The 8272-nt window shown below is 36.2% G+C and overlaps 1 pseudogene; it reads right to left on the bottom strand.

Moving 5' to 3' along the window:
• Window positions 1-3030: 3030 nt before the first annotated feature.
• Window positions 3031-3549, bottom strand: LOC103253192 (annotated as a pseudogene).
• Window positions 3550-8272: the final 4723 nt, after the last annotated feature.

Here is an 8272-nt window from a genome sequence, read left to right as displayed (position 1 = left end):
CATGAGCAATACTTGCCTATAGTTTTCTGTCCTTGTGATGTCATGGCTTTGGTGTTAAATACTGGACTCAGAATGAGTTAGAAAGCATTCCCTCCATTTCTAAGTTTTAGAGGAGTTTGTGTTGAATTGGTTTTATTTTTTAAGTGATTGAACTTATCCATGAAGACAACTGGGCCTAAGTGTTTCTTTGTGAGAAAATTGTTAATTACTAACTGAATGTTTTTACTTGTTTTAGTTCTATCCTGATTTTCCATTCCTTCTTGAGTTATTCCTAAATATTTGTGTCTTTCTAAAAAATTTGACCATTTAATGTAAGGTGCCTAATTCATCGACACAAAGTTATTCATATTATTCTTTATAATTCCTTTAATTTGTCTGATATCTCAGTAGTGATACTCTTCCTTTTCTGATTTTCTTCATTGAGGTATCATATATTTTGTAAGTATACTTGTTTGTCAATTTTGCTGATAGTTTAAACAACCTATTTTGGGGTTTGTTGCTTTTTTTTTCTATAGCTTTTCTGGTTTTGTTTCTAATTTTTATTATTTTTATTCTTGCTTTGTGTTTAATTTACTCTTCTTTCTTTAGTTTCTTAAGGTAGATACTTATGTTATTGATTTGTAATCTTTCTTTTTTTTAATATATAGCTTTATCGTTTTCAATTTTCTTGTCAGCACTGCTTAGCCTTTCTATTAAATTCAGTATGTTTTGTTGTGTTTTGTTGCTCTATTGTCCAGGTTGGAGTGCAGAAGCATGGTCATAACATGACTCACTGTGGCCTCAAACTCATGGGCTCAAGTGTTCCTACTTTAACCTCCAAGGTACCTGGGACTACAGGTGAGCACCTCTGTGCCTGGCTGGTTTTGTCTTGTTGTAGAGACATTATCTCACTGTGTTCATTTGACTGATCTCAAACTCATGACCTCAGTGATCCTCTTTGACTTTTCAAAGTGCTAGGATTGCAGACATGAGCCATCACTCTTAGCACAAAATAATTTTTAAGTTTCTTTATGATTTCTTCTTTGAGCCATGGGTTATTTAGAAGTTTGATATTTAATTTCCAAATATTTTGGATTTCAAAAATTTCTTTCTGTTGCTGATTTTATTTCATTGCAATCCAGGGGTCACACTTGTTTTCAGTATTAAAAAATAAATTTAAATCTGTTTTATGAGCTAGCATGTGGTATATCTTAGAGAATATTCCATGTGCACTTAAAGAGAATGTGTACTCTACTGTGATTGAGTGGAACATTCTTCAGATGTGAGTTACATCAAGTTGGTTGATAGCAGTGTTCAAGTCATCTGTATCTGTGCTGGTTTTCTGTCCAGTTGCTCTGTTCATTAATGAAAATGAAGTATTACAGTTTCTTGATATTATTGCTTTCTATTTCTCTCTTCAATTCTGTCAATTTTTCCTTATATATTTTGGAGCCTTTATTGTTTGATTTTAAGAGTGAGGATTTTGTATTTATAATTGTTATATCTTCCTAATCAACTGATATTTTTATTTTCATAAAATGTCCCTTTTTGCCTCTAGTAAACATTGCCTTTTTTTCCTTGTTCTTTGTTTTTATTTAACTCAACATAGCTAATAGCATAAAAACTTTTAAAAAATATCTCTAATACTCTACTATTCAGTTATTTTTGGTTGATGATACGATTCTTTCATTCTTGCTTGTTTCTAATATGTAGTGACACAATCTATCATAAAATATATCTGCTGCTAAAGCAGCAGGTCTGAAACCTAAATATTTAGATTCTAATTTTAAAAACTCATGATGTAGTTATTTGTTTTGATTTTAAATATTTTCCTAAAGCACAGAAATTTATTAAAATTAATAATCATAAATAGGCTAGCTGGTAATTAGTTTTCGATGAAATGCCCACATAGAGCACATGATCACATAGAGCAAGTTATATATGCTTTCGTCCCCCACTACGCAAACCCTGAATGTCTGTAGGATGTGCAGAGGCATTCCATCACAAACATATTTAACTTCCATTAACTCGATACATGAGGTCAGTGAAAAGGAAACCATGGGGAAAATGACACAAAATCCTGTGGCAGTGCCACATCTTTGATGATTGCACGCTCATGAGGAAACCCTGAAATGTGCCACCCATCCACTCCTTCTTCATGTGTGGCCAGTTCATGTCTGCCTCTCCCAGGGCAAGCGTCTTGCAGGGCTGAGTACGATTCTAGTGTTTAGAGGTATGTGCTTTTTATACAAAATGGCCCCTAAACAAAAACCGCCAACTTAATTTGATCTTCAAATGAAGAGACATGCTTTTTTCCAACACTGGAGGAAAGCCCGTTTGTGGTGGGACGTTGAGATCTCCAACACTGCACCTTTCTAAAGGGCACTCAAGGACCATCCTAATATCCCCTCTGACCTTACATACTGATGCTAGAAGCCAATCCCTGGGCATGATGCAACTCCACTGTAATGTCGATTATAATGCCATGATTTTTTAAATGGTATAATATTGCCAGTACAAGTTAATCTCCAGTTTAGCTCCTTCCTCACATCTAGCAGTGTGTTTCGGTGACCCTCTCCTGGTGCCAGCACTTGAGAATGTATCCATGGAGGAGAAAAACTTGTGGTGAAAAGATGGGTGATGAGATCTGAACAAAAAGTTACCAAAGTTCATCAGTCTCAGTATGATTCAGGATGTGACTCTCAATTGGCAAATGGTGCGACCGAAGCAGAGAGACTTTCTCTTGTTCCCGGTGCTCCCAGAAGTCTCCCGTGGCCTCCTTTCCATGGGTTGCTAAGTTGGTAGCTATGTTTGACTTCTTAAACACTGACCTCGCATGACCACGACCCTGGTTCGGTTTCTATTTTTAAAAGCACCGTTCTAAGTCCCTGGCCCGATGAGCCTGGGACTGTGGATCTGCCCACTAGCTACAGCTGCTATGGCCTGAAGTTTAGGTCCATTTGGTCGGTCTCCGTTTCCTTGACTGTGAGTTGGAAACTTGCTTTAGCTCCTTTCAACTTGGTGGAGTTTCTACCTGGGCTGGCAAGGAGTCTAGACTAACCCTTGGAGAAGGCCTTCGGCAACCCCAGGTGGGAAATCACTGGCTGCAGGCGAGACACAGGGGTCCCGGAGGAACAGCAGCAGGGGCTGGGGAGCAGTGTGCTTGGCTCTTCCGGTTCTGTCTCATCAGAAGACCCACGAGTTTCTGCCTTTGGTGGAGAGGGCAAGTTTTCTGCACGTTCAGGAAACCAAGAACCAGTCTGGGAAGCTCTTCCTTTTCTCAAGGGACAGCCTGAAGCGACGTTTCCAAACCTTATCATCCTGGACTTTGGGGACCCAGCTCCTAAAATGTTTAGAAGGGGTTTCTGGAGTTTTTAGACGTTTCTTAAGCTTTGGGGGCAGAGCATGAGATTCGCTGTGACTTTTCCCAGTAAAATGTTGTCTTCCATTCATGAACACTTCGACCTGAAGCACCGTCAAAGTGCTAATGAATGGAAGACAATATCTTCTTTCTGAGAGAGACTCCAGGTCACTCTCCTCCTAGCGAAAGGACGGGATGTAGACCTCCATCTCCATGGCCGCGCCGGCTGACCGCTGGGGGATGGGAGGGGGAGCCAGGGGGGAGGGGTTGGAGGTAAACATTGTCTTAAAGCTTGTTTTGTGTTACTAGACTCGCCTCTACAGTTTTCTTATGGTTTATGTTTGCATACTATATCTTTTTTCCTTCTTTATACTTTTAAGTTAATTTTCCAAAATATTTTAAAGTGTGTTCTCATAGACAGCACACAGTTGAGTATTTTAATCAGTCTAACTTTAAATGCTTTTTTTATTGCAGCATTTAATAATTTTACATTTAATGTTAGTATTGTCAGGGTTGGATTTACACATACCAACTTGCTATTTCTTCTGCATTTATTATATCTCTTAGTTCCCTGCTTCCCCTTTATGTCCCTCTTTTATGTTAAGTACATATTTTCTAGTGTCTCATTTTGTTAGTACAGCTTTTACCTCAATTGTGTTTAGTTATTTTCTTGTTTTGTTTTCTAATATTATATATTTTCAAGTTACTGTCTGGTGGAATTTTTTGAGTCTAATATGGCTCAATTCCTTGCCCTTCCCTTGAGCTATAATTGTCATATACTTGTACGTGTGTGTGTATAATTTTATATGGTATTTATATTAGAGTATAATTTAATAATTATTGATTCATGCAATCCTCACTTAAATCAATGAAGAGAAGAAAAGTCAAACTATATTTATGCTGTATTTTCTATGTATCTCCAATTGCTTATCAGAATTTTTCATTTCTTCACATAGATTTATGTACTGTATGTTGTCTTTTCCATTCAGACTGAGTACTTCACTTAGTAGCTTTTCATGGTAAGTCTATTAGCAATACATTATCTCAGTTTTGGTTTATCTGTACATGTTTCATGTTTGAAGAGTAACGTCAATACATATAAACTCATGTTCGACAATTTTGTCCAGCTTAGTTTTGTTTATTATTATTCTATTATTTGCATTTGCATTTAGGGAGAGAAATTAATGAGATCCTCATCAAGTCTTTAAGGAAATTAAGGTAATCTTGAAATAAAGAAATGAAATAATTTGAAGAAAAAAATTATAGTCATAACATTAGGTAGCCATTGATAATTGATGGACTCAGCTATTGAGTCTTTTCTAAGTCAGGACTATAATGGATCTAAATGTTTGGTTTCTAACCAATAGTCAGTCAATTTCTAGTGACTTAAATCGTAACTCTATTTCATTCACTTTGATCAAATAAATACAATAAATAGAATTATCTTAGTTGTAGACATCATATGGTTGAGTTCTAAAGAAAATCTGGTCTGATAATCTCTGTCTTTTGATTGCAGTGATTCTATTTGTGTATAATGTATTTATTGAAATGGCTGGGCTTATATCTGCCTTTTTGTTATTTGTGAAACACAGTTGATTCTACCTCCACTGTGGAAATATCCGTTCTCCTTAAACTTCTCCTAACACTTGACTGTGGTCAAGGGGCTGAATTAATCTTAATAGTTAGGCATGTATCAGTGGTAATCACAGAAACCAAGGGATTATGAACCCCTTTGGAAATCACATTTGCCTCAATGATAAATAGATCTGTCATTTAAGAAAAGGATTCTGGGCCGGTAGAAACAACAACTTTTTACTGTACTACCCCCATCATGTAGTACTCGCCTACTCTTAACTGGGATTTTCTTCTGCAGTTTACAGAATCTTCCTTGCTGGTATTGCCCATCTAACTTCATCAATAGATCTTGGAGCATGATCAACTTCTTGAAGAAAGTTCCAGAAGTTTCTATAAGGCAATAAAATCTTATATTTCCAGTGGAAATTAAATGAGGCCAAGAAGGGCAGATCATCTCTACAAATGTTTTTAAATATATTTATGTGTGTGCTAATATATGAATGAGCCCACACTTACACACACACAAACATGCACATTCACATTTACAACCCTTCCCATGAGTTCTTCTGAAAATATAACTGACATCCTCCTTTGAAGAAGAGAGGTCTATTTTTCTTCCTTTTGAATCTGGGTGAGAACTGTGACTGTTCTTATCAATAAGAGTGACATATCTGATACTATGTGTTTTGTTGGCTTTTTTTTTTTTTTAGCTAAGTCATAAAAATGACATGGTTTTGCCCATTCTCTCTCTCACTTACTCTGGAAATTCGGGTATCCCATTGTAAGAATGCCCAGACCACACTGGGAGGTCATGTGCAGGTATTCTGGGCAGTAGCACTGGGTAGGGCCCCAGCCCCACCAAGAATCTACCGCCAATTCTGTGAGACAGCGAGGCTTTAAGTGTTGACAACTCCCAGACTCTGGGTTGCTCCCCACTTGCCAAGTGGAGCAGAGCCAAGAATTCCACTGAGCCATGCCCAAATTGGAGATTTGTGAGGAAGATAAATGTCATTGCTTTAAGTCATCACATTTTGGATAATTTATTAGGCAGTCATAGTAACTCTAAGATGTTTGTTTATAATAATACCTATCACTTTTGTATCTGTATAGTTCTGTGAAAAAATAACACCTATTTGATTACTTTAAATGTGAACTTAGAGGTAGCACAGCTTATACTTAAAAGCCTACTGGTGACTAATTCATGAAAGTAGAGGATATGATTACTTGGTGTATATTTGTAGTTTGATTTATATATTTTAACATGGTCTCATGTATATGACTGCAAATGTTTTGTGTATATTTACCTGGCAAAGTAGAAATCAGTGTGAATTTGAAGGTCTCAGAAGGATGTCTGTGTCAGAAGCAAAGACAAAATATTTGCTTCTTATATGTCATCTCTGAGAGATTAATGTCCCTCAAAATATGCCACTTTTTTCACATTGGCATTTACTACTGTTCTCCATTAAAGCGATTATTTAAATTTTAAGTGTCTTCATTTTGGGTGGAGTAATTTAGCAATGTATTTAAAATTAGTTATTTTAAAAGTTATTTTTTCTATATTCACTACTCATCTCTATAAAGAACATCTTCAGATTCATTAAGTTGAGAAAGCCTCAATAAGTAAAAGCCCTTTGCTGTGTATTTGCCCTGGAATACTCTTAATAAGCAAAACTAATGATTTACAATTGTTAGAATACCAGTGGGTGTGCAGGCCTCTGGAAAGATAAATGTCTAAACTCCCTGCTTCTGAAAAAGCCTGGAAAAGATGATTCTTGCCATTATACTCCACAAAAGACTCCATGAACCCACTAAGGCAGAGAACAGAGTGAAAGTTTATCTGATAGAATAATCTACTTATTCTACTTGGTTATTAAAAATTGTGTGGGTCGATAACAATATAACATAACTCAGGTCTTCAGAAATAAATTATAAAATATCTTCTTGAAAGTATAAGCAACCATCCATAAGAGATATTTAAACAAATACATTCAAGATACAGTAAACTATTTTATATTTCTTCCAGCCAATAATGACCTGCTAACATCTAAAAGCTTGATATCAGACTCTTAGATAAAGGGCATGATTTATGAATTAGTAAATGCAATGCTTTAGAAAAATTCTTAAAATTAACTGTAGTTCTTGTAGGCAAGGAGATAAGGTTTTGTATTGATTTGTAGGCATGTAAGTGTATTTATGTGTGTTCATATGTGTAAGCAATATATATGTATGCATAAATAAATTATTCATAAGAATATTTATACATTTTAAATTTTGATGTAAGCCGGGCTCGGTGGCTCAGCCTGTAAGCCCGCGCCTTTGGGAGGCTGAGATGAGTGGATTGCCTGAGCCCGCGGGTTCGAGACCCGCCTGGGCAGCGAGACCTCATCTCTACAATAAATCAAAAAATCAGCCGGGCCTGGTAGTGCATGCCTGCAATTCTGGCTACTCGGAAGGCTGAGGCAGAAGGATCACCAGAGCCCAGCAGGTCGAGGCTGCGGTGGCCGGGAGCGGCTACTGCACTCCAGTCTGGGCGACAGAGTGAGACTCCAACTCAAAAAACAAAAATTTGATGTAAAATCAATGTGTGATCTGGACATCAATAAAGGATTTTAAATTATATGTTTTTGAGAATGGTATCAAAATAAAATATTTGGTTGTTTAATTTCAATAATATCAAGTTTTGAGACGCTAGTTGAATTGGCATCAGATCATCAGTTTTTAAATAATGTAGTTTTATCAAAGTTATATATGAATGTTAAAAAAATAAAATATCGCTATAATGTAACTGTAAAAAGTCCAAGTCTCAATTGATAGTTCGACTGAATATAGAGCTAAGAGCTGGAAACATTTCTTCCTTGGCTTTTGAACCCATTTGCTCCATTGTGTTCTACCTTCTAGCATTGCCACTGGAAAGTCAAGTGAGACTCTGTTTCTTTGTGACTTTTAATGATTTCCTTCTTGGAAGATTTTAGGAATTTTTTTTCTTTTTTCCCATGTTCTGAATTTTCCTGATAATCTAATGAGGTCTTTCCATTTGTAAGCTTCTGTCTTTCGGGTGTTGGATATTTTTCTGAATAATTTCTCTGATAAATTATTTTTAATGCCCTTCCCCTCTTTGCTTTGTTCTCCTTTCTTCCAGCATTTCTGTTCTATAGATAATACATTAGCCTGTACTGACATAAGACAGATGGTTCTAGTTATCGTGTGTTGTGTTTTTAGTAATCTATCTAAAACATGCTTAAAAGGAAGGGAACAAAAGCCAGAGAAAGAGAATTGGTTAAATAATGAAGTTTATTCTGTTCACATTCTGTACTTCACTTTACTAAGTGTGATGTCTGCTATTTTCTATCTTTTATG

This window comes from Carlito syrichta, unplaced genomic scaffold (genome assembly GCF_000164805.1).
Source record: "Carlito syrichta isolate Samal-C Ts95f unplaced genomic scaffold, Tarsius_syrichta-2.0.1 Scaffold207627, whole genome shotgun sequence".
NCBI lineage: Eukaryota > Metazoa > Chordata > Mammalia > Primates > Tarsiidae > Carlito > Carlito syrichta.
Note: the sequence above shows the minus strand (reverse complement) of the source record. Positions and strands in the feature narration are given on the sequence as shown.